Source organism: Mesoplodon bidens (genome assembly GCF_964165515.1).
Source record: "Mesoplodon bidens genome assembly, chromosome: 1".
Classification (NCBI taxonomy): domain Eukaryota; kingdom Metazoa; phylum Chordata; class Mammalia; order Artiodactyla; family Ziphiidae; genus Mesoplodon; species Mesoplodon bidens.
The window spans coordinates 149039975-149067879 of record NC_138176.1 but is presented as its reverse complement, the minus strand read 5'-3'; positions in this window follow the sequence as shown (position 1 = coordinate 149067879).

Below are 27905 nucleotides of genomic sequence, written 5' to 3'. Positions count from 1 at the left end.
TAAACACATAAGAATTAAAACTATTTGAATACCCCACAAGAAAAAAATAGTTGAAAAAATTATATTTATAAGAAGGAATATTATACAGCCTTCCAAAAGATCATGATTTGGAGAATATATGATGACAAAGAAAAATGCTGACTGATATAATGTTAAATAAAAATTAGTACATATAAATTATATAGTATTATTAGTGAATTAATTATACATTCAGCTCTGAAATTGAGAGAGAATAAACTGGAAAGATGAGTTAACAGGAACTCTGGATGGTGGGGTGATGTGTGCGTTTAAAAGTTCTTTCATATGCATTTTTGTATTTCTCAACATTTCAAAGGTAAAAAAAACAAAAAACCCACACAACTGTAAGATACATAAAGCAGTATAAAAGACCACCCTTACCTAGTAGGTAAAGCCCATAAATTGGTTTGACAAAAAATACAAGATCCTTTGGATCCTGCTTCCAGTAAAAAGTGAGATTTCCTTTCTTATTCATGACCCATAACAGCTAAGAAAACAAAGATGACAATGAAATCAAAAGCATGACAGAATAATGGGATACATGGTGGCTAATTATGCATCCTGTGCTGTAGTATTCTTAGGAGGATGTCTGGGTTGTCAAAATATAGTTCTTGCTTGCCCCAATCATTTATTCATAGACCACAATGGAATAGGTTTCAGGGGATGCAAAATGGGAGACAGCGAGTCTATGAACAACTGTAATCCCAAGCGAAAAAGTACTAACAGAAGATAATGCGAAGGAGGGCAAAGACCCCGAAAAGATGGCTAATTCTGCCTGTGAGAGTGAAGGAAGAATTTAGAAAGTTGCTGACATTTGATGTGAGCCTTAAGAAATATTAATTGAATTTTCAAGGGAGCTGAATAAAGGGCACCTTACTTCTATTCCTGAATTCTAAACTGGAATGGAATAGAAGAATGAAATAGAAGAATAGGGTAGGTGGGATACCAAGCTATCACCTTTACTTGATGAAGTTGATAGTGAAGAATAAGGCTGTCTGACTTCAGGTAAGTGGATTTCCAATTCTAAACCCGGAATTAGACAGATTTATCCATGCAGTCACCAGAATTGCATTACCACACAGGCTTTCTGATGGAGGGCAAGACTCCTATAAAATCTACAACAGGAGAATCAGAGCAGAACACATATTCTCAGCAGACAGGTTCACCACCACCCCCACAAAAAAAAAAAAAAAAAAGGAGAGGAGAGGCTGAAATGTACATGCTCTGCGCAGCGGGTTGAATGGTGACCCCTTCCCCACCCACTCACCCCTCACCGCAAAAGACGTGTCCACTCAGAATCTGTGACTTGACCTTACTTGGAAAAAGGCTTCTTCACATATGTAATTAAATTTAAGATCTTGAAATGAGATCATCCTGGGGTAGGCTGGTCCCTAAATCAAATGGCAAGTGGCCTTAAAAGAAAAGGGCAGAAGACAGAGAAAAGATGGTCAGAGATTGTAGTGATGCATCTACAAGCCAAGGACCACCAAGGATTTGGGCGACCACCAGAAGTGGGGAGAGGGGCACTGGACAGGTTGTTCCTCAGTCTCCAGAAGGAACCAAACCTGTCCACACCTTGTTTTTAGACTTCTGGCCTCCAAAACTGCAAAAGAATAAACTTCTATTGTTTTAAGCCGCTCGATTTGTGCTAATTTGTTACAATTCTGAGAGACTAATACACTCCGTTTCTTCTTCTAAACTCAGCCATCTGTGAGTAGAGAGAGGAGGGCGAGGCCAGATTATTTCCCTAGTGGAGCTTTCTCCACATAAAAGGAAATATTATGAATGGGAAAGACACATCTTCCCCTAAAATTTGTCCCCTAAAATAATAATAAAAGCTGTTAACATTTTTTGAGTGCTTGTCATACCAGCTATTGTTTTGAGTAGTTTCATAAAGAATACAGTAGAGGACTGTGGACAGGAAGGGACTTCCAAGCCAAGGGGAAAACTCTGTGGGGTTTTCCCAACCCATACACTTCCTCCTCTGTTCCTATATGACTTCCACCCATTTCATGGGCATTTGGCCCAGGGCTGCTGGGATTTACAACCTTGGGTCCCACATCCTCTATTCACAGAGATAGGAGAGCGTTTGTTTAATTATAAAATTTCTGTAAATACCATATAATGCTTATGAAAAAATTGATGTATTAGTCTCCAGAGAAACAGAACCAAAGGCCGCTAATTTAAATGTTAATCTGATCTTTAAAATATCTTCACGGCAACATCTAGACCAATGTTGCACCAGACAACTTGTGTGCCATAGCCTAGCCAAGTTAACATGTAAAATTAACCCTCACAATGGGCTTTTTTTTTTTGATTTATGTTTTCTTTTAAATTGTAGTAAAATATATACAACATAAAATTTACCATGCTAATCATTTTTAAGCATACAATTCAGTGACATTGAGTACATTCACATTGCTGTGCAGAACTTTCTTCATCTTGCCAAACTGAAACCCTGTGCTTATTAAACAGTAACTCCCCATTTCCCCTCCCCCAGCCCCAAGCAACAACCATTCTACTTTCTGTCTCTATGAATTTGACTATCTAAGTACCTCACAGAAGTGGAATCATACAGGCTTTGTCCTTTTGTGACTGGCTAATTTCACTTCAAGGTATCTTCAAGGTTCACCTGTGTTTCAGTGTATGACAGAATTCCCTTCTTTTTTTTTTTTTCTTGTGGTACGCGGGCCTCTCACTGTTGTGGCCTCTCCCATTGTGGAGCGCAGGCTCCGGATGCACAGGCTCAGCGGCCATAGCTCACGGGCCCAGCCGCTCCGCAGCATGTGGGATCCTCCCAGACCGGGGCACAAACCCGTGTCCCCTGCATCGGCAGGCGGACCCTCAACCACTGCACCACCAGGGAAGCCCCACATTCCCTTCTTTTTTATGACTGAGTAATATCCCACTGTATGTACATACCACGTTGTGTTTCTTTGTTCATCTATCAGTGGACACTTGGGTTGCTTCTACCTTTTGGTTATTGTGCATAATGTTGCTATGAACATGAGTGTGCAAATTTCTGTTTGAGACCCTGCATTGAATTCTTTTGAATACCTAGAAGTAGAATTACTTGGTCATACGGTGATTCTGTTTAATTTTTTGAGGAACCGCCATACCATTTTCCACAGTGGCTACACCATTTTACTATGATCTAGTCATCATTTTCAAACTGGTTTCAGGAGACAGGATTAACAGTTGCTTAAGGTAACACATACGCATTAATGCTCAGACTGTAGCCACACACACACCCGAAAGTGAACCAAGCATTCAACAAGCAACCAAAATAAATTATGGATACTGCACGTTGACTATCCAGCCTTCTTTCAGTCTTTCTTCTTCCCTAAGAGAATTCTAATTTTATTCAGTCACTTTTCTTCCCTCTACAGTGTCATGTGCCTCAGGGGAAACTAACCTTATTTCCAGGAATGGGTCTGATTGGTCTCAGGTGAATATTGCCCTGTCAGGAGTTAGGCCGTCCTTAGGCATGTGGCTCAGTTTGGACCAATAAAATGAGAGTGAAATTGGTAGTGGGGCTTCTGGAAAATTGTGCCTCATTCCTGGGAAAGTACCATAAGAAGAGACCCTTTCGCTTCTTCCTCTAGACCTTGTCATTTCTGCATGTAATTCTTGGAATTGCTTTAGCCAGGCTGCCACTAACATGAAGGTAAAGCCAATATCAACCATGGAACAGTGGAAGAGAATGTAGGTCCTTCATGTTAACATCACTGAAATGCTGAATTAACTCACTCTGGAGCCCATCCTACACACGTTGGTCTACTCGATGACAGAACAAGCTGGTAAAAATATCTGGCCTTCCATGAAAAAGTAATGTGGTTATAAATATGTGAATCATGAAAACACAGAAAAGGATAAAGGAGGACAATATATAAATTGCTCACTATCCCACTGTATTAGTCAGGGTTCTTGGTTGCGAGCATCAGAAACCAACGCTGCTTCATTTAAGTAGAAAAGTAATGTGTCGGAAGGATTATTAAGGAGCTGACAAATCCAAAGGCAGGAGAACCAGTATTCCTTCCCATGGGATCCAGTACCAAGCTCATCCCAAGGTACCAGATGACACCAATGGAGTCAGAAGCCCCACAGCCACTGCCACCATCATCGTTTCTGCTGTCACTAGCACCACCCCCATCATTGTTCCACTATCATCACCTCCACTCCCACTGTGATGATCTGCTTGCTGACTGTCCAAATGTCAAACCATGGCTGGGACTTGAGGATGCACGTCAAGAGCCTAGGGAACCAAATTTAAGGAGGCACATACTCTCAGGGTCATACAAATGCAAATCAGCACTTCCAGGACTTTGAAAATGCATGCCTCCTTAAATTTTACACTCTAGCACCCTATATGCCTCACTTGCCTCACCTTACCCCAGGTCCTGTGTCACACACCCAAGTTTTGAAGTTTCAGGTGGAAGCTTCAATGTACAAGCCCAGTTCATAGGACCACACCCTGGTTGCTAGGCATTGAGCAAGGAAGGGTTTCCCCTTTCAGCTTCCACAGACAACTAGGGCAAGGTACCCTACCAAAACTCAACACAGTGGGGAATTGCCCCCAACCAGGAATCACCTCCAAGATAATCATAGTTACCACAGTTTGGAGGCAGTGCTTTCAGGCTTTCTTCCATGCATATACACTGGGGGTGAGTGCAAAAAATGATTTTATATTTCTTAGTTTTTTGTTCTTAGAAAAGAATATTCTAGGTGGAATTTACCCAAGATTTTCTCCTAACCAGCATCATACCCTGGTGTCTGAACTATATCACCCCTGCAATATGTGACTCTGAAATAAAAAAATTAAGTCGATCATATGTTAGATTTACACTCTTATTACTAATATTTGATCATTGACCAATTACCCAAGTTGTTAATTCTTTTCTAAAATCATTGTGGTTTGCCTTTGAAAGTCCTGTCATAGATATTTAAGTTGTTATAGGCAAGAGGATTGACAACCCCAAACACCCCATACCCACAAGCATGCTCTTGACAAAATCCTATCTAAAGATCAAAATACTATAAAAGAAACCCAGAGTGTGCTGGCTGATTTCACTTTAAAAGTGTTACTTATAGAAAGAGGAAAAGCTTTTGAAGTGTAAGCAGTTTAACATGGAGAGAAAATAGATAGTCAAACAAACCATAAATGGAAGGAAACTATAGAACAATGTGATTTTCAAACTTGCTTTTCGGGGTAACTTCTTCTTTTAAACGGTTCACTTTAAATGTACTTAGTTTAATCTTTCTCAAAGCATGGTCCGAAGTCACTTTTTTTTAAAATTTCACTTTCTTTAATGGTAAAAAAAAATTACCCAGGCCTTATCTGCAGGCTTACTTGTAGTTTTACTTTGTCTTCATAAAGCTGATTCAGCTGACAGTTGCTAAGGTGATGGCCTTTTTACAAGACATTTTATTTATGGAGCATAGTTAAAGGAGAGGCATATTTTACTTGAGACTTTCTAGAAAAACGATACTTGCATTTGCCATATATGTCACTCCGGGTCAAATTTTAAACACAGGGGAACTAATAGATATTGTTGTGACTTAATTAAATTAAGGACAAATGTACTCTGTAAACAAAAGCTTTAAAGTTTCCTAGCTGGTGGCTGTTTTTTGCATCCCTTTACTCTTTGACTGCTTAAGACTGTGAAACTCAGGCTTCATCAGTGGCCTCTAAGATTTAAAGAAATATATTTTGTATTACATGGCTCAAGAAGCAGACATAAGTAGTCAAAATAAGAATCACTTTTTTAAAAAATCACTTAACAAGAGTTCTTTTTTAATTTTTGTTTTAATTTACTTGAAATTTCCTTGAGCCAAAAACATCCTACTAGTTGAATTAGTTTTATGTTTGCACAGTTGTTTACCATAGATTGTTGTTGTTGTTCTTGTTGTTATTAAAGGAATCACTGAAAATGGTAAGAATATCCGGAACGATAAACCCAAAGCCACTTTCTGGGCAGAACTACTTGCCCTACATTCAATGTTGCTAAGCCTCTGTATTTCTTGAGGGAAATATATGCATAGCTCACCACCTCTAATTCCCATCTTCCTACCCAAAAGCTACTAATGTGAGGTTGATAGGCAGAGCTTTTCTATCTACTTATCCTCAGGCACAGGCATATGATGTAATGGGACAAAACAGGAAGGCTGCGAGGGCTTCTGGGTAGGTTTTCCTCACTTCTAAAGGAGACACAAGACAGAGCCATTCCATTTTTCTCCTCTGGACTTTGTCATTTATAAGTAAAGGCTGAAACTGTCGTGGACAACTTGTTAAAATGTGCACAAAAACTGAACATGCTGGGAACACAGAGTGGAAAGCTGAATACAAGAAAAACCTAGGTCCATGATGGCATTGCTAAGCAGATGAAATAACGCTGTAATCACTTTTCCTCCAAACTTCTTATTCTGTGAGATAATGTATCCTTATTGTTTAAGCAACTTGGAGTTGAATTTTCTGTTATTTAAGCCAAAAGCACCCTAACTGATTGTGACAGATTGCAAAAATGGCCATAGTTCTTCACCCCTCCCAGTTATCTACAGCCTATGCAAAATGCAGCTTGGCCTCTCCTTCTATCAGGAGGCAATTTCTCCACTCCTTGAATCTGAGCGGGGCTTGTGACTTGCTTTGGACAATGTTGAAAAGTTCAGAGCCTGGGCCTAAAGAGGCTTTGCATAATTGCCTTCTCACTTATGGAATCCTGCTGCCACCATATAAAGAAGCCCAGGCTAGCCTATGGAGGAGGAGAAACACTGTGGAGAGTAACTCAGTTTTCCCAGCCACCTCTACTGAGCCACCAAACTGTCCTCACCAACCCATGAGCTGATCACAGATACATAAATGACCTCAGCCAAGATCAGCCAAGCCAGCCCAGACCAGCCTTTCAGCTATCCCAGCCCAAACTGCCAGCTACAAAACTAAGCATTAAATTAGTGGTTGTTATTTTAAGCCACTATGTTGTGGGATTATTTGTCCCCTAGCAAAAGCTAACTGATACATGGATAAAAGTAAAATTACAGATGGTTGCTAAGAACAACAACTTCCCTTAACCACATGTTTCATTAAGCAGTCTTTGAATATATATGTCTTGGTATTAGAAAGGATACATATGTGTGCTGTCAAAATTAAGTCATTAAATATATAGTACATGTGAGACTCTTGCACAGTTGTGGAAATGGAATAATTGAAGACAATACTGGCATCCTACCTTCACTTCCTATTTTTGACCTGTTGTAAGGTTATCCCTATTAACTGCAGAGGAAGGGAGTATCAAGAAAGGCTGCACGGATAGGGTTTAGTAGCAGTATGTTTACAGGAAAAAAAATTATATAAATTCCATACTTCTATTTGTTAACCATAAAGTATGTATGTGTTCGTTAGTGCAATAACTGATGCTGAAGGGGTTGGTCGTATATAATATTAAAAACTATATTTGGTTTTGCAGTGTAAAAAAAAAGAAAGAAAGGGTGCACAGAATCTGAAACCATTTATATATGGCAGCAGAAAACCATCTTTGTATATATCTACAAATCCAATATTTCCTTCCTAATCCCTTGGGAGGGCATTGAAGGTAGACTGCATTCTTCATGCACTCCCTAATCAAATGCAGAACTAGGCAACTTAGAAACCTTCTGAGTAGTGGGGACAGCCAACATGCAATCAAATGAATCATGAAATCTTAGAGCAGAAACTAGCCTCAGAGAATACCTAGTTCAACTCCCCTACACAACACAGTCTTCTCCATAACATCCAATTCCATTCAGTGATCATTTACTGGGCCCCTCCTGTGTGCAAGTCACTAAGCAGCAGAGAATACAAGAAAAGGAATGCACATCCCTGCCTTCTAGGAGATTACTACCCAGTAGGAAAGATAAGGTACTTACAGATGAGGCCCAAAAGCAAACTGTTACAGAGACTTAAATACTAGCCTTTGTGAAGTCAAAAGGAAGAGCAATCTCTCCTATAGCAGAAGTAGGAAAGAGGTGACATTGGATAGCGGCCTTGATATGAATTGAATATCCTTGACAATGGAATAGAGGAGGAAGTCTCAGATGGAGGAAACATGATGAGCATAGATATGGATGGGAAAAAACAATAGACCAGTGTATCAGGGGCATCAGATACTGAAAATAATCTTTAAGCATTGATTTGGTGAACATTCTGGACTTTTACCTTCCAAACATGTCCTTCTCCTGTTTTCTTCATGTAAGTAAATGGCATGTTCATTCACCCAGATGTTCCAGCCCAAAGCTAGAAGGTGTCCTTGATTTGTTTCCTTCCCTCAAACCTCATATCTAAACCAACATAAAGTCCAGGCAATTCTAACCACCAAGATACGTCTAGAATCCAGCTCCTTCTCACCACCTCTATCACCACCAGCCAAGACTAGTCCATAGTTTTCCATAGCATCCTCCTCATTTAGCTTCTTACCTCCATTCTTTAACTCTTTCCAGTTTATTCCCCACACAGCAGCCTGAGTGAGCTTTGTAAAATGTAAATTATTTCATATCACCCCCTCCAATAATTCCTCTCCAGTAGTTTCCTGTCGCACGGGGGATAAAATCCAAACTTCTTACCATAAAATCAAAACTCCAAGGGCTTGTAGGATCTGACTTCTGCCTTGTCTGATATCTCCTACTGCTTTCCCACTTGCCCTTATGCCTCAGCCACACTGATCCTTCTTCAACAATTCGAGATCCTTCTCTCCTTAAGGCCTTTGTAGGCTCTATTCCCTCTACCTGGAGTGCAGATCCATGGCTTGTCCACTTACTTCATTCAAGCCTCTTCTCAAATTTTCTCTCTCCAAAGACGCCTTGCCTGACCATCTAAAAGAGGCCCCACCTCCATCACCCTCTATCCTTTTAACCTGTTTAATTTTCTTATCATCACCTGTAATTACATTATATATTCACTTGTTGATTTATTTCTTGTCTGTATTACTATTAATTTCCTATTGCTGTTGTAACAAATTACCACAAACGTGGTGCCTTGAACAAGACAAATTTATTATCTTAGAGTTCTGGAGGTCGAAAATCTGAAATGGGCCTCAATGGGCTACAATCAAGATATCAGCAGGGCTGTGTTCCTTCTGGAGAATTTGTTTCCTTGCTTTTGTCATCTTACAGCAGCCATTGCATTCCTTGGCATTTGTCCCCCTTCCATCTCCAAAGTCAGTGATGGCGGGTCAAGTCCTGCTCACATGGCATCACTCTGACACTCATTCTTCTGCCTTCTTCCATCTTTTAAGGCCTTTTGTTATTACATTGGGTCCACCTGGATAATCCATAATATTTTAAAGCCATTTTATTAGCAACCTCAATTCCATCTGCAGCCTTAATTCCCCCTTGCCACGTAACCTAATATATTCACCGGTTCCAGGGATTCAAATGTGGACATCTTTGGGGGGACATTATTTGGGCTACCACCCTCCATACATACCGGAATATCAATGTCACTGGGGGCCAGAACCAGGTCTTTGTCACCATTCTCCTGCACCTGGCACATAGCAATGTATATTGGTCCACATATGTTTGTGAAATGAATTCTTGAATGCAACGTACTGTTATAAGAGCTTTATATGTATCATCCTAATTTCACCTTCGCAACTATTCTATGAAGTAAGAGCAGTTATTATCCCTTTTACATTTGAGAAAACGGAGGCCCAGAGAAGTTAAGTAATTCGACTAAGGTCACATAGTAAGTGCCAGAGGCCAAGGCACAAACTAAAGCAAACTCTAAGGCCTTTGCTCTAACCACTGTACTACCACTCCCTCATAAGGGAGTCATGGAAAAGGAAAGGTGGGCCCTCCTAGTATCTGCCTTGAATAAACCAACTGGCTAGTCTAAGTGGAAAGCTCAGGGAGAATACCATCGTCCTTCACACAAGACTATGGAGTCTCTGTCTTGATACAACTCATGAAGACAAACTCAGTAATTTGAGGGGAAGCTTATTTCAATCTTTCTACCAGGTCTGGTTTTCTTCCAACTAATTACAGCTACCCACAGGTTCCTGAGGATATGTTCAAGCTGAATGCAAACTCTTTTGTTTTTCCTGAGTGGGCCTCCCACGTAGAATCACTGTCTGCTTTCTTACTGTGGTGAACTGGATTGGGCATTGAAGAAACTAAGGGACCAAACACCACCTTTGCTTCAAGGCTAGATCAAAGCCAGCCTCAGCAACGAACTTCTGTAGCCTTTCCTCTGAATCTCACCTTAGTCTTGCCCAAAGACCAAAGACTCCTCCACACAGACGATACCCCTTGCCCCCAAACTCAGGACCCAGAATGCTTCAGAGGAGGGAGAGTGAGAGACTCTTATAATCATTTCCCTCCATTTCTCCCCAAATTTCCATCTCCCAGGCCAAGAGAGGGGGTGGGTGAGGCATTGTATGTTTGATGAATACCAGGGCCCCTCCCTCAGGAGTCTGGAAAGGAGAACCGAGAGTGGGTTGCCAACAGTCAGTACTTTTCTTTTTCTGGCAAATAATCCAGAAAATGGATAATTCCCACAAACACAATCAAGTTAGCAATCCATGTACAATTTGGCAATATGCTTGTTAGTCACATAATAACTTAAATTGCTTGTGGGATTTTTAAAGGAAAAATTACTAATTTTGATGTTTCTTGGAGACAAATTTTTCAAAGAATTTTGAGGCAAAATAAGACTAAGGTCAAAGTATTATCTCTAGGTCTGTGTCATAACAGCTGCTCTGAGTACATTATCTCCCCTTTAATGATCCAACTACCATATCCACACATCCTCAGTCTACCTATCTATCTACCTATCTCTCTCTCTAGGTCTATTTGTCTCTCACAACCTTCTCAACCTTGTACACATATCCATTTATATAGATACATACATACTTCCTCCTAGTTTTTCGCTATTATCCAGGAATTCTCCCAGTCCTCCTCCTTCACGCTGTCCTGCTCTCTACTCCACAGATAATTCCACTCACATAATGACAGCACTGGAATTATCCAGTTTGATTATAATTATTCAATTATTCATTGAATGCTGTCTATGTAGATTGTTATCATTTCCTACACACCAGCTGGTATCCCAGCTCCAACACTTACTATCTATGTGGCTTCAGGCAAATTATTTAACTTCTCTGAACCTCTGTTTCTGCATCTGAAACTGGCATAATGATGGTACCTACCCCATGCTCAGTACTGAGCATCAACTATGAACCTGACCTTATTGTAGGTGCTAAGGATACAGCAATAAAAAAGGATGAGGGACTAAGCCCGTGCGCCACAACTTCTAGAGCCTGCGAACCACAACTACTGAGCTCACACCCCACAACTACTGAAGCCGATGCACCTAGAGCCCGTGCTCCGCAACAAGAGAAGCCACCACAATGAGAAGCCCGAGCACTACATCGAAGAGTAGGCCCTGCTCGCCGCAACTAGAGAAAGCCCACATGCAGAAACAAAGACCCAACGCAGCCATTAATTAATTAATTAATTAATTAATTAATTTTAAAAAGATGAAATCCCTGCTCTCAGGACACTTACATTCCAGCAAGGAGGAAATGAGTCTCAAGTAAACAAAAAAAGGTAATTTCAGAGAAGTGCTATTAAAGGTAATACACAGTAATATGATATAAATTTAGTGGGAAGGTGATAGCCAGCTTCAAAGATGGCCACTGATGACCATCACCTCCCAGTATTCCTGTCTTTGTATACATACATATACAGGTGATAAAAGACATTGCAGCTTCTACCGTGCTCTCTCTTGGATCACTTACTCTTGGGGAAGCCAGCTGCTGTGTTGTGAGAACATTCGAATGGCGTCATGGATAGTACTATGGCAAGGTGGTGATGAAAGGAGCCTCTTGTCAATAGCCAGTGCTGACCTTGCCAATAGCCAATGTCTACCTGCCATGTTGAAAGTGATGACTGCAGCCCCAGAAAACTCATAAGAGTCTCCAAGCCATAACCAGTAAGCCAAGCTGCTCTGGAATTCTGACCCACAAAAACTATGTGACTATAATTTTTATTGTGGTTTTTTAAGCTACTAAGATTTGAAGTCATTTGTAACACAGCAGTAGATGATTAATACAGGGAGTTTTAGACAAGATGATCATGAAAGGCTTCAGTGAGCTTCACTGAGCTTGGGTTATTGTGAGGATTAAATAAATAAGGTGCACAAAATGCTTAGCATGGGGTCAGGCTTTTAGTACCTGCTCCGTAAACATCAGCTATGGTTATTTTTATTATTTATGGTGAGATTAGTCTTCAACCAACACCCTCATATTACAGACGAGGACCTTGGGACCTAGAGACTTTCAGACATTTGTCCATATCACACAAAGCTACTGTCAGCCAACCCACGTCTGAGGGCTGGGTCTCCTAGCTTCTGCTAGAACCTGAGCCAGACTTCTTTCTTCTTATACACTCCGTCTCTTCCTTCCTTGCACAAAATCTAAGGAGGACGTGACGAGTCTGCATACAGATTAAGACTCTACTGAGTCGGCCCTACCATCCGCAGTCGACAGAGCAGGGGACAGAGAGAAAGTGAGTGTGGTGTGTGCAGGAGAAGCTATTCAATGGCTCCCGGGGGCAGTGGAGGTGGGGTTCCTTCAGAAAGCAATGGCCAGGGACTTCCCTGGTGGCACAGTGGTTTAGACTCTGTGCTCCCAATGCAGGGGGCCTGGGTTCGATCCCTGGTCAGGGAACTAGATCCCACATGCATGCAGCAACTAAGAGTTCGCATGCCGCAACTAAGGAGCCCTACTGCCACAACTAAGACCTGGCGCAACCAAATAAATAAATAAATATTTAAAAAAAAAGAAAAAGAAAAGAAAGCAATGGCCATGGCCAGATGAGCATTTCTGAATTGATGTGAAATGCTCTCTTCTTTACTAATCACCACTGGAAATCCAGCAGCTGTTTTTAATATTTTGATGCTAATCACCTGAAAGGCCATGGTGAGGAGGAAAGAGAGGAAGGCATATTGTCTGCACAGCCCATGAGCCTATTAGTGCCTCAGCCTAAAAGGTCTTACAACAGGCTGGATCCCATATGCTGCTGTTCTTATCCTGCTGTGAGGTCAAGGATATGGCCCACTTTTCTCTCTTGATGGCCGTCACACCCATTCTCTCCCTGGGCGTTCTGTCCTCCTCTCCACCCCCATGACCAGCTGTGGAGTAGCACGTGTCCCCCACTCCTCCCTCTTTCCTTGTAGCCTTCAAAGATAAGCTCACAGGCCCTGCTTATTTTAAAGAGTTCACTGCTATTCACTGTAGAGAAACAGATATCTAACAGGCAAAGAAAATAACGAAAGACAGGGAAATTACAAAGACTACAGAATCTTTCAACATGACCATGTCACTCCCTTACTTAAAACCTTTGGGTCACTTCCCATCACCTACGGAACAAATCCCAAGCTCTTTAAGGAGGCACACAAAGTTCTCCAAGACCTTGTCTGCGTTCAAATCTCTACTCTGTACTTGCCAGCCGTGTGCCCCGAGCAAGTTACTTATTTCTTTGTGCCTCATTTCCTTCTGATGTAAAAAGGGAATAATAATATAGGGTTGTTGTGAGAATTAAATGAGTTAATATATGTAAAACCATAGGTCAGTATCTGACACATAGTAAGTGTTCAAGAAATGTAATCTATTACTATTACTATTATGATAATGAAGAACATCTCTGCAACCTGTCCATTACTCCTTGTCTTACAGTTGCTTGAAGTCCCCTCACATATGTTACCATGCTGTTAATCACCTCTGTGCTAATTTGCTCAATTCCCCTGTATCTAGACAAACTTTACCCTCCCCCAAGCCTGGCTCACATCTGAGTCTTTAGAGAAGATTCTACTCAAGGAAGCCTCTTTGGGAAGCATTCTATAACCATCTTCTCATCACCACACACAGGCTCAGGTATCTTCTTCTTTTTTTTTTTTCAAAAGATTAAGTATCAATACTTTAATTTATGATATAATGTTAATTTTTATATTAATGTAATTTACATAATATTCTTGAAATAACAGAATATAAAACTGACCAGTGCCAAGGGCTAAGGGTTGGGTGGAGGTGGAAGGGAAATGGGTGTGGGTATAAAAGGGCAATGCAAGGAATCCCTGTGGTGATGGAAAAGTTCTATACCATGATTACCTCAGTGCTAATATTCTGGTTGTGATATTGTACTACAGTTTTGCAAGATTTAATCACTGAAGGAATTGGGTGGAGTGTGCACAGGATCTCTCACTATTTCTCACAATTGTATATTAAAAAAAATTTTATTTTATATCGGAGTATAGTTGATTAACAATGATGTGTTAGTTACAGGTGTACATCAAAGTGATTCAGTTATACCCATACAAGTATCCAGTCTTTTTCAAATTCTTTTCCCATTTAGGTTATTACAGAATATTGAGCCAAGTTCCCTGTGCTGTACAGGTCCTTGTTGGTTATCTATTTTAAATATAGTAGTGTGTACATGTTAATCCCAAACTCCCAATCTATCCCTCCCCACCCAACCCTTTCCCCCTGGTAACCATAAGTTCTCTCTCTAAGTCTGTGACATGTATCTTCTTCTGTATTCCTATAACGTCCTAATCATACCTCCATCAAGAATATATGTGTATGCTTTAATTATCTAGAGCTGCATAACAACATATCCCAACACTTAATGACTTCAAACAACAGCCATTTTATTTGCTCACAATTTTATGGGTCAAGCATTTAGGTTAAGCTTGGTTGGGTGGTTCTTCTGCTCCATATGGCATCAGCTGAGGTCATTCACTCAGCTGCATTCATTTAGCCACTGGACTGAATAGAAGGCCCATGAAGGGTCCACTCACATGTGTAGTGCCTCAGGGGTCCTCTCACATTCTTGCTCCATGTGGCTAGCTTGGGCTTCCTCACAGCATGGTGGTCTTAGAGTAGATTGGCTCCTTACATGGTGGCTGTCTTCCAAGAAGAAGCATTTTAAGTGGCAAAAGCCAAAGCTGTAGCTCTCTTAAGGCCCAAGCTTGGAAGTTACTTCCACCACATTCTACTGGTCAAAGCTAGTGATAGGACAAGCTCAAATTCAAGAGAAGGAATAAAAAGAATGTACAGCCATCTTGAAGTCACCACGACAAGTCCCTCTCCCAATAAGATCCTGAGGTCCTTGAAGGCAAAGAAAGAATTCTATTAGTCTTGGTACCCCCAGCACCTAACTGGAAGGGGTGCCTTGTATAGAGTAAGTACTTAACAAGTTGATGTGTGAACTCCCACATAAACATGGAAAGCTCTAGAAGCAGATGAGCTGGCTTAACAAAACCCTCAAGGCAGCTCCTCTGAGACCTGCCAAAGCCTCCCACCCACGACCTCTGCTTCTCATCACAACCATCTTCAGTTCATTCCCAGCACGACAAGATGTGCAAGCAATGCCAAAGTCACTAATCAAGTACCAGTGTCTTTAACTGGCTTTAACACAGATAAAGGGCAGAAGTGAAAGAAGTTAGTGTAGTTGGAATATTCTACATGCCTATCTAAAGGAGAGATAAACTATGAAATGTATCTGTGTAAACATTTTCAACTCTAGTGCTATGGGGATACAGAACATCCCCAACTGAAAGGACTCTCAATTCTCCCTGTTTGGGAAAAACCCTCCCCCAAACCTCATGCAAACAACAATAAAAATCAGTGTCTAGCCCATGAGGCTCACTCCTGAATTCCCTAAAGAAAGCCCTACTGCTTTTGCCTATGGCTCAGGGCAGCAGCCTGAGATTATAACAAGAATGCCAACCTTCCAAGACCAGGCGCCAGGGGCAGAGCCATGGGGAAGGGAGGGTATGGGGGTGAGTCAGCTCAGATCACCAGCAATTATCTGTAGAGAGAATGTGCAGGTCTTGTCTGCAGCCAGCATGGGTACAGTCACTCAATTTTTAATGAGCAAACCACTGGGAGGAAAACAAATACAGCTTTAAATATCTGAGTAAGCAGGTCGGCTTCTCTGTTCATCTTAGTGGCCCACGTCTTCTCCAATGGGATCGATCAGGTCCATTCCTAACCTGGGATTCCAAGCAGCTGGAGGTACCTGAGAGGAGCATCCACAGACAGAGCCCACCTGGCACTCAGCAGAGGTAGAGAAGCAGCTCTCCTTCCCTCACTGTAGTTGGGGACAACTTGACAGAGGCCAGCTATCCTGCAGAGAATCACTTATACAAGTTAGGAGTGTTCCGGATGTATGAAAAAGTGACCCATTTAGCAACTCTCTGGAATCCCTGAGAGTGATAATTGTTGCCCAAGTCACCATCTTGTCTTCTTATGAGGCAACCTAGGGTGTAGAAGACAGTGTGGAGGCAGAGAAAATACAGACCACTTTTCCTTCACATCATAAGCCAGGAAGAATCCTGGAAGATTTAACATGTAGTAAGGCAGGTGAGGGAGGGGCCATGTTTCATATTCCTCAGGTTGCCATGTTCCTTTTCCAGTGCCCTTCATTTCCCCTCAGAAACAAGGTATAAAGTAAGAGCCCCATGCCAAACATCGGTGTTTCCAACCAACAGATATCTAGTGAGCACCTACAACATATCAGGCCCCATTCCAGGCTGGAGATAGCAAAAAGAACCTAAGAGACAAGATGTCTGCTTTATTGGAATTTTCCAACAAGAAAATAAAACATCAATTTCAGCTCATGATAAGTGACACGAAGAGAATAAACTAGGAGAGTGGGAAGTGTGATAGAGAATGGCTTCTTTAGGTAGAGAACACGTTTCTGAAAAGGTAACATTTGGAGCTAGGCCTTCAGTGATGACACAGAGAGAGCCATAATCTGGGAGAGAAGAGCCCCATCAAGAGGGAACAGCAAGTGCAGCCTTGAGACAGAAATGAGCTTGGTGTCTTAAAGGCCCAGAATGAAGGCCAATGAAAAATAAGAAACACAATGTGAGATAGACTACATTGTGCAGGGGCTACATCATGCAGGGCCTTGAATATCATAGTAAAGCATTTGGATTTTATTTTACTCCATATTCTGCCTAAATATTACTACTCCTGGTTCTTTAGCACTACAGTGCTTTATTTATCAGAGACGTGGATGTTACAAAACAGAGGTCCTCAAAATGTGGTGCCCAGACCAATAACACTGGTATCACTCTGGGAATTTATTAAAAATGCAAACCACTGAAACAAAAATTCTGAAGGTGAGGTCCACCAATCTGTGTTTAGTAAGCCCTCCAGGTGATTCTGAAGCATGGTAGTTTGAGAACCACTGCTCCAGAGAAAATAACTTTCTAGACTGCCAAAACTTCCTTAAGAACAACACATTGTTAAAGAAGACAAGAAAATGTGCATTATATGTTTTAGTGTGGTTCCTATCTTAAAAAAAAAAAAGGAAATAAAAACAGTATATGGTCTTTTCTGGATAATTCATGATCCTCATCGTGTGGACTCTGACATGTTCTTAGGGTCTACAAAAGCTGATAAAGCTGCTTGTTCCTATACTTATTGGCCTGAGATGACTATTCTTTGTGAGTTTTTCTGCTTGCTTTTTATAGCTGCTCTATAGCTTTCTTTGTTCTTAGGTATTGGCTTTACTTAATAGTAGTGGAACAATGAAATAAGAAATAGACATACCCAAATATAAGTGCAAATTTTTATTAGATTCATAAGACATAAAATTACTTTGTCAGTTGCTATGAAGTCTTCAAAATGCTTACTCTCAAATTTTGTACTTAACTTTTCTCAGACCATGGCACTGACATAAAAAAACAATGAAAAGTTTTATGTATGTTTAATTGAAGTCCTGCAGGGTGAAGACAGAGATAATGGAACAGAAATATGACTTGAAGAGGTAATAGCTGAGGCTTTTCCAAAACTTATTACATGTATCAACTGACAGATTCAAGAAATCCAAAACTGAAAATAAAGTAAAACCTAGTTACTTTAAAGTAAATCTGCTAAAGACCATAAACAAAGAAAATATCTTAAAAGCAGCCAGAGGGAGAATACAGACTACCATCAAAGGAACAATAATTAAACTGACAGCTAATTTCTCAACAGCAACACTGGAAGCCAAAAGACAATGGAATAACAGCTTCAAAGTGCTGGAAGAAAATAACTGCCAACTTTCACACCTTTGTAAAGTCGAAAAATCCTAAGTTGAGCCATCGTAAGTCAGGAACCATATATATACTTATTACATTATACTTATTAAATGCTCAACCTCATTAATGATCAGATAAATGCAATTAATACCTCAATGACGTTCTACTACAAACTCACCACAATGGTTAAAATTCAAATGACTGACAACACCAAATGTTGATGAGGATAATTAGCACATACACCGTTGGTAGAAACGTAAACTGGCATGATCACTTTGAAAAACTATTTGGTGATATTTACTAAGTAGGGATATATATGTGCATTCTGTATAACCCAGGAATTCCACTTCTAGGCTTATATTCACTAAAAATGCATATACATCCTGGAGGAAGGATATAAGTGCCTTATGAGTCTGAGGGTATATAGTGGGGACAAGATATTTGAAGAGATTATAAAAGTACAAGACAGTCTTTTAGTGCTTTTTCTCTGCTCCTGTGAGACTTTGAATAGAAAAGCTTTGCGACTGAATGTTTTAGAAATGCTTGGTCATCTGGGAGCCTTTAAGGTATGGGTCAGTACTCTGAATATCGGACCTGAATTCAAAATCCTGCCTTTTTTCTTTTCTAGCTGTGTGAATTGGGCAAATTCCTTAACTTCCTTGGGACTCATTTATAAAATGGAAACTGTTATAAAGCTGAAATTAAAGTGCTAACTAGTGCACCTGTTAAGATACTTTTCCCTTCTCCCAAGACAGTTACAGAGAAAAGGAACTAGGATTTGCCCAAAAGTCTGGACTTTAGGCAAGAAGGAGTCAGGGGATCTGTGAGAGTACAACAGGTATAAGAGTAGGAAAGATATTTAAGACAATGGAATTGGGGGACAAGAGGAGATGAGTCACAAAAACAGACTAAGAAACTACATGCAGATGCTGAGAACAGAAAGGAAGGTTGGCTTCATAGTCCTCTGAGCTACCAAACCAAGATTCTTTCAATTAACCATGACCAGCAATGGTCAAGTGGCTCTAGGAATGAAGAATGGAAGTGTGGTGGGACAAGACATTAGACAAGGCATTATATAACTCCTCCTTTGTGTGCACACACAACAGGCAAGAGTGTTTTTGTAATTTCATCTGGACTCCCATAGCACCCTTTACGTTCCTCTGTTCTAGCATATGTAAGGTGACAAATAATAAGTTGCATTTCTGTCCGTTTGCCACTACACTCTGAATTTCTGAAAAATAAAGACAGGGTAGTACTTGTCTTTGAACCCAAGTACCTAACAGAGCGACTAGAATAAGAGGCTTCCAATAAATATTGAATGAATGAATAGACAAATGAAAGAGTCTATGGTGTCATTTCGCTTGCAAGGATCAGAGATCTGGAACTGCACGCCACCTATGAAAACTCACCAAACAGAGCACACTGAATCTCCTTCCCAGTCCCCTTCGGCCTCATCCACACTTCGCCACCACCAACTTCTTCCCAATCGTGCAGGGAGAAGCCTGGAGCCTAAGGGTACATTTCCTGGCTTCTTTTATTTCACCAAAAGTATTCCATTAGTTGACTGATATTTACCTGAACGTTGCTTCTATTTTATTCTCCAGATCTGGATGAGACTAGATTCTTGACAGTGACTATGACAAAACGATGTTGCCTTCCTCATGATCTGCCCCTGCCTCCATTCTTTACTTTTGGTTGAATAACTGGGGTTAGGTCTCAAGGTAGTCCAAGTGGAGAAATACAGTGCCTGGTCCAGAAGAAAATGTCCTATCCTCAGAAAGAGCTGCAGGACTTGGCTAAGATGTACCAGCATGAACTAGGGGGGACACATGTGGGAATGAGTTCAAGGATGATAAACAGGAGAGGAAGGAGGGGAGCAGGATACAAAGGCGAGGGAGGCGTTGTTGACTTGGGAACCCCCTTAAAGTTAGGATGACTGTATTTCTGAATGGCTCCTTGAAGCTTGGACATGATGCCTTACAGTAAGTTACAGGGAGAGGCTGCAGTACAATGGCAGAAAATTGAAGAAGGGGTTGGAATGCTCAGGGAGACAGAAATGTTCAAACAACATTTATGTGAGACTTATGCTTCCCGGGAGGATTCAGAGGACATTTCCCTGCTTTAGGCAATAAGGAGTATGTCAGTCAGGGGCAACTACATCTCTGAGAAGCTTAGAGATGACTGTCCACTGTAGGCCAGGGTGAGAAGAGGTGACTCTGCCATATAATTGGGCTCCATATTCTCCATGGGAATGATGGGATTTCAGAATAATAAAGGCCGGAGGTCAGTGCTTAACCATCAGAGTCAAGGTGAACATAAACCACAACAAGCCCAGAGGGACAACCAGAGTGCCTCTACCCACAAGGGTTTTGATGATGGCTAATAGACCATGGTGTTCCTGGGACTGGGATAGACGATCAGCCAGTAAAGGCATTACACGACTGCATAACAAGAAAAAAAAAAAGTCAAGAGCTATCAAGGAGAATGCTGGGCTTCCCTGGTGGCGCAGTGGTTGGGGGTCCACCTGCCGATGCAGGGGACACGGGTTCGTGCCCCCGTCCGGGAATATCCCGCGTGCCGCGGAGTGGCTGGGCCCGTGAGCCATGGCCGCTGGGCCTGCGCGTCTGGAGCCTGTGCTCTGCGACGGGAGAGGCCACGGCGGTGAGAGGCCCGTGTACCGCAAAAAAAAAAAAAAAAAAAAAAAAAGGAGAATGCTGATGTGCCCATAATCTCCAGATCTGAGTCAGTTCTCAGACCCCAAACCTGGGTTCCCTTGAGAAAGGATCCTGCAATGTCTCCCACACTAGTGAAGTTTTTAGGGATTCAATGATCATTAGATCATTAGATCAGGATATCCCCTGCCAGATAATGAACAAGTTATTACACTTTGGGCTTACTACTACAAAGAAAGAAATCCAATGCTTGGTAAGCCCCTTTTGGTTTTGGATAAACATAACCTATAGTAGGGAATACTGCTCCAACATATGTACTGGGTGATTTAAGACATTCATGGTTTTGAATGGGGCCCAGAACAAGAGAGGGCTCTGCAGTAGATCCAGGCTGCCGTGCAAGGTGCCCTTGGTTCATATGATCTGGCAGATCCAACAATGCCAGAGATATCTGTGATGGATAGGGATGCTGTGTAGAGTCTTTGGCAAGCCCCAATAGGAGAGCCATAGGATAGACTCCTACGGTTCCTCTGGAGCCACCTTCTTGAGAAGAGAATGAACTTCTGTTTGGAAAACAGCTCCTAACAAGTTACAGGGCCATATTAGAGACTGACATTGCTCCCTCCAGCAACTGCTTCAATCTTTTTTTTTTTTTTTTGCTTCTCTTTATACCTAATTTCTTGAAAAAAATATCTACATCTCCACTATCTCCACTTATTCTTTTTCCACTCTGTTTTGAAACTATGCCAAATTAGGTTTTCATCCCCACAATTCCACTAAAACTGCTTTTGTGAAACTCATCAATGACTTCCATATTCCAAATTCAATGACTAATTTTAAGTCCTCTTTGTACTTGATTTCTCAGCAGCATCTGACCCAATTGGATATGCCCTTCTTGAAATAGCTTCTCCCCTTGTTCTCTGGGACTTTCCTCTTTCTTCCTGTCTCACTGGTTCCTCTTCATCACCTTGGCTGGTTCTTCTCATATCCCCAACCACTAATGCTGGGGTTCCCAAGGCTCAGCCCCAGGTTGCTTTCTGTTCCACCTATACTCTCTCTTCCTAGGTGACCTTATCCCATCCATAGTTTCAATTTTTTTTATGTGCTTCCCACTCCCCAATTTATACTTCTAACCCTATCCTCCCTGCTGAACTCCAGGCTCATGTATCCAACAGTCTATTAGACTTCTCTACTAGGCATCTGATAGACTTAATTCCAAAGCCAAATTCTGGCTCCCCTATCTCCAAACCTGTTCCTCCACCAGGCTTCCCCATCTTAGTAAACAATAGGTCTATTCCTCCAGCTGCTCTGACCGAAGACCTTGACTCATCTTTGCTTCTTTCTTTACAGGCTCACATTCCATTCATCAGAAAATCTTGCCAGTTATTCCTTCAAAAAATTTAGAATCTGGTAAATCCTTAGTCTAAGCTACCATCATCTCTTGCTTAGATTATCGAATCCTGTTTTCATGCTTCCATCTTTGCCCTATTCAATTTATTTTAAAAGCAGCAGCCAGAAGGATCCTGTCCCACTTCTACTGAAAACCCTCCACAAGCTTCCCACCTCCTTCAGGGTAAAATCCTAAGTCCTTGCGGTGACCCACAAAGCCCCACAAGGTCTGCACTGCCTCTGCTCCGGATTCCCTCTGACCTCACTGCCTACCATTTTCCCTGAGCCCTCTCTGGATGCTCCTTTTGTCTTGGACGTGCTTCCTTCAGTCAGCCTCAGGGCTCACTCCCTCACTTCTGCTCCAACTCCACTTCCTCAGAGATACTACTCCTTTCCATCTCCTGGAGCCCTCTATATTTCTCTTCCTAGCAGGTCTCACTAGTTGATAGATTATACAACACGTTAATTTTATTGTCTGGCCCACCCCAGTAGATTGTAAGTTCTGGGAGAGCAATAGCTTGTTTGATTTCTTTGTCCTCAGCCCTTAGAACAGTGGCTGGAATAAGATAAATGCTCAATAGATTTTTGTTGAGTGCATGAATAAATAGCAAGTCTTTTGTAAATCCTAGGGTATAGGAGGGGAAATGTAGATAAAAAATGCTTAAGACTTATGTACACAATGGGATATTACTGAGCCATAAAAAAGAATGAAATCTTGCTGTTTGCAACAACATGGATGGACCTAGAGGGTATTGTGCTAAGTGAAATAAATCAGACAGAGAAAGACAAATATTGCATGATTTCACTTGTATGTGGAATCTAAAAAACAAAACAAACAAAACAGATACAGACTCATAGATACAGAGAAACTGGTGGTCGCTAGAGGGAAAGGTACATTGAAATAGGTGAAAGGGATCCAGAGGTACAAACTTCCAGTTATAAAATAAACAAGTCATGGGGATGTAATATATAGCCCAGAGAATAGAGTCAATAATATTGTAATAATTTTGTATGGTGACTGATGGTTACTAGACTCATCCTGGTGATCAATTTCTAATGTATATAAATGTCAAATCACTATGTTGCACACCTGAAACTAATATATTATACATCAACTATACTTCAATTTAAAAATTAAAAAAAAATAGAAGTCAAAAAACTGTTTAAAAACAAATGACTAAGACTTTTAGAAGCTCCCAGTTTGGTACGCTTCCCCACAGCATAGGATATATACCTTCGTAGGTCACAACAAATAGTTTTAACCAGAAAAGTGTAATCAAGCATACCAAAAACTGGTTTTATTGCTTTTGCTGGTCTGAACTTAGGATATAAACTTGTTTTGGAGATTTGACACAGATCCATTTGCTATAGCAAATTCAGACGTAAACACCCTAATCCACATATATTTTCTTCTCCCCTGTGAAGTCCCACGTGGCCAGGTCTGGACTCACAGACACCAAGAGTTTCCTAGATGCCTGAGTGCCACCATCCACCCCCCTCAAAAGTCCCCCCTACCCTCGTTCAGCAGAACCTGAAATTACACAATTTACAATTCATTGACCTCTGATAAAAGCAAGTCACGCCCCAAGGAGAGCTGCAAACAAAAGCGTTCCTGAGCCAGATTCCTTGTTGACACTGGTCTCTGGTTACACCCCAGGCATAAAAACGGAGGAAATTCAGTCTTCAAAGCTAGTGCATCCCCACTTTTGTCTGTCCCCAGTGGAATCCCTTCCCCCACTCCATCTTCCCCATGAGGCACACTCTGGGAGTTCAAAAACACAAATGCTGCCGGGGATTTTCAGGTTACACAGGATAGATGATAGATAGATAGACAGATGATAGATAGATCGATCCAAAGTAACTTATAGGTCCCGGCTCATGTTACTTGCCTTGGCAAGGGTTTAAAGCCTTAAACAATTCCTCTCAAGTATGCCCTGCTGTGAATCCCCTTTCCTGTTCATAAACCTTTCTTGGCCCAGACCCCAGGAGTCACCTTTCAGAAGAATCTGGCCACTCCCAGCACGCCCTCTTTCAGTCTCCTCACAAAGCAGAGACTTTTCCCAAGGGACCGGGTCCACCCCACAGGGGCAAGGCCACAAGGCTGACATCTCACGGGTAATTACCTTGTCCCCAGAATTCCAGAGAGGGCTCTCCTCGGACCCTTCTCAGTGTCCTGGACTGTGAGTCTCCTGTTTGCTTGGGGCCGGGTCAGGGGCCTGGATGAAGCACCACCCTCTTTACACACCATCAGCAGATTTCACTCATCAACCCTGACTTCTGTTCTCTTGGCCTCACCAACCTTCTCAACACAGTGTCACAGAGCCAGGGACCAGGGGTAAGATACAGTGGTACTTGTCACTCCCAGTTTGGGCTGGTTTGGTCCATCTATGCTAACCAAACGAATCATTTTTACAGAAGCCCAGAAAGTGGAGGCCAACGTGCTAAAGGGCAAAGAGCCTGTTAGGGTCAGAGATGCGGCAGGAATCTCCTCCACCTTACAGACCCAGACCAGGTTCCTCCTGTGGCACCAGCCTCTTCACTTACATTCTTCAGAGTTTCTCTCTTCCTGTTCCTCTCTCTCGTCCTACTTTTGAATCTTCCTTAGGGAGTTTTTTCTTCCAGAGTTTCCATCCAAACCCAGCCCACAGGCACATCTCAGTAACTTCCCCTTGTCCTACTTCAAAGCGCACAGCTCTGTTCCCCCAGCATCCTCAGCCCACTTGTTGGGCTCAGAGCCTCCACTGCTCCCTTCTTGCCTTTTCTATCGTAAAGAATTTTGGAGTTCTTAACGCATGTTTATGTACCGCACCTCACTGATGTTCACAAAACATCTTGTGAAGATGGGGAAGTGGGTTCTTTTCTTTATTTTCACAGGTGCTGGGGTTGAGATGCCAAGTAAGGGTCTCATCCACAACCACCCAGTGGGTGAGTCACAGAGCCCAGGGGTAAGGTCTTCATTCCCCATCTCCTCTTCTAAAGGTCTTTCATGTTCCATCTTGTCTCCCTCCATGGAGTGGTTCCCAGGACACCATCCTCACCCAACAGTTTCCTGTACACACATTCACTCCCCTGGACTCTGTCACCTGTCAGCTTCCAAGTTTCCAAATGTGTATATTTCTATTATTTCCTAGACATCTCCACACTTGGATGACACTTCAAGAGCCCTACACTTCCCTAAGTACGCCTACCTCACTTACCATAGCATGCTGTCAGCTTAAGGGTTAAGCGTCTGAAATCAGACAGACCCTTACCCGTGTTCTGGCTCTGCTTCTTACCTTCAGTGTGACGTTAGTCAAGTTATTTAACCTCTGAGAGCCTCAATCCCTTCATTTGTACACTGAGAGGATGACTATCTCATGGGGCAGCTGTGAAGATTAAATAAGGATATGGTGGCACATAGTAAGTACGCAGTTAAACAGTAACTATCATCTTCATCATCATCATCATCAGTATCTCTTACCTGAGATGGCAGGAGTCTCCTCACCATTCTCTTGCCCCCAAGTATGCTACACCCCAGCTCCCCTCTACACCTCTACCATCACCCCCAGCACCCCACCCCAGGTCCAGGCTGTCTACAGGTTACCTTTCAAAAATACATATGCCTAGAAGAAAAATTAAGGAAATTTTAAGGAAATGTTTGCTTCCATACAAATACAAGGAAAAAGAATAAAAATTAATTAATTTTAAAAACTGAAATTTCACTACACACTCCCACTCCTCACCTCCCATCTCCCACCCCCCCAAAAAAAAACCCATTTGCAAATTCTGACCAGATTTTTCATTAGGAAACATATCACTCCCCAGATAAAAATGAAACAATCTCCCACCACACCTTCAAGAAACAGACTGGGCTGTAGCTCTATCAAGCCACTCAGTAGTCCCCAAACAGCAGGCCCTTGCTGTAGAGGTTAAGAACCTGGGCTCTGGGGATCAGATCCCAGCTCTCCCACTCTCTAGCGTGCAGCTGTGGGCAAGCAGCATAACCTTGTTCTGCCTCAATTTCCTCTTGATTAAAATAGGGATAAAATCTGCCCCAAAACTTTCATGTGAGAATTCAATGAGATAATCCATGAAAAATAGTTGGCAGGGGGCTGCACACAACAAACTCTCAACAAGTGCTAGGCACTCTTACTATTATTATTGTTCATATGCCTTTTCCCTTTGTCTGTGCTAGTTCCACAGGATCCCATCGCCACCACTAGCTCCTCACTTCCTGTTTGTCTAGGCATCTGCAAGACACCTCCTCTGTGAAGCCCTTCTGGATTGATGCTTCTGAATTCCCTTTGTGGCAGGTACATATCCTTTTCTCTATAGCCCTTTTCACTCTGGCCTATCTGCATTTTTTTTTTTGCCTAGAGGTCTCCTTTGCTACGTCACAAGCATCTTGAAGAAGACGAGTTTCTTGCCCATTGCAAGAGAGAAGGTGAGAAGAGAGGAAGAAGATGGTGGGGGGAAGAGGGAAGGTGGGAAGTAATGCTGATGCCTGAGCTGTAAACTCTCCAAATTTTAATGGTTTACCTTAACCAAAACTTATAATGTTAAAAAGCATTATATTGACCCATAGATTCTCAGTATTATCCTCCCAATAAATATTTTTAAATATTTAAGAACCTCCATTTACGTTGTATCACATCTGCCTCCAACTCCACCCCTCAGACTAGAATCCACTTGAGGGAGGGTGCCATTCTGGTGCCACGCTTTCCTAACATTCTCTTTTTAAATGGTTCTTGTAAAAGAAATCGTTAATTGTTATGAATTTGTTTATCATATCTATTCTTCTTTATCCAAAGATCCTGGTCTAACAGCAAGCTGCTTTGCCTTGGAAGAATATGCTGTGCAGGGGGAAGAACCACAGAAGCCAAGGCTGCGAGAGCCGTAAATGCACAAACCTGCACCTAGCCTCTGCGAGACTCATAACACACACTCACAACAGAAATTCTGGCCCCAAAGACCAAGACATTTTATTTGCCATTATATATGTTCTTTCCAGGAATTAAATGCCTCATGGCAAATGAGAAAGAAATAGTTTTCCCACATCACCATCTTCCCCTCTCATCATCTCCACCAAATTCATACTTTCCACGTATTTATTAAAAATTGGGGCTATGGGGACTTTCCTGGTGGTCCAGTGGTTGAGAGTCCGCCTTTCAGTGCAGGGGACACGGGTTCAGTCCCTGGTCAGAGCACTAAGATCCCACATGCAACTAAGCCTGTGTACTGCAACTACTGAGCCCCGCACTCTGGAGCCTGTGCGCCACAACTAGAAAGGAGCCCACACATTGCAACGAAGAGTCAGCTTGCCGCAATGAAAGCTCCCACATGCCACAACGAAGATCCTGCGTGCCACAACTAAGACCCAACGCAGCCAAATTAATTAATTAAATTTTTTAAATGTTCATTTAAAAAAACTTGGGGCTATAGTTTATACAAACAGCCCAAAGCAAATGAGGAAAACTCAACATCTCCTGGAAATGATACTTCTGCATTTTACAAAAAAATAAATACATCTCATATCCTCTTTTGTTTGTCATGGCACCAAAGAAAGAGAGAGAGAGAGAAAGTCTAGATTCTGTTCATTTGAATCTGGAATGCAAATGACAGACACCAGCCTTCCCATCTCACAATGAATGCCTTGGAGAATGGTGATGTGCCAGGGGTGGGGGAAGAGCTGTTTTTAAAGAACCAAAGCAAAATTGCAGAAACTGGAACGCCCAAATGTTTGCAGTGTCTAAACTGGCCGAGAAACTGGTGTGAAAGCCCACAGCCCAAGC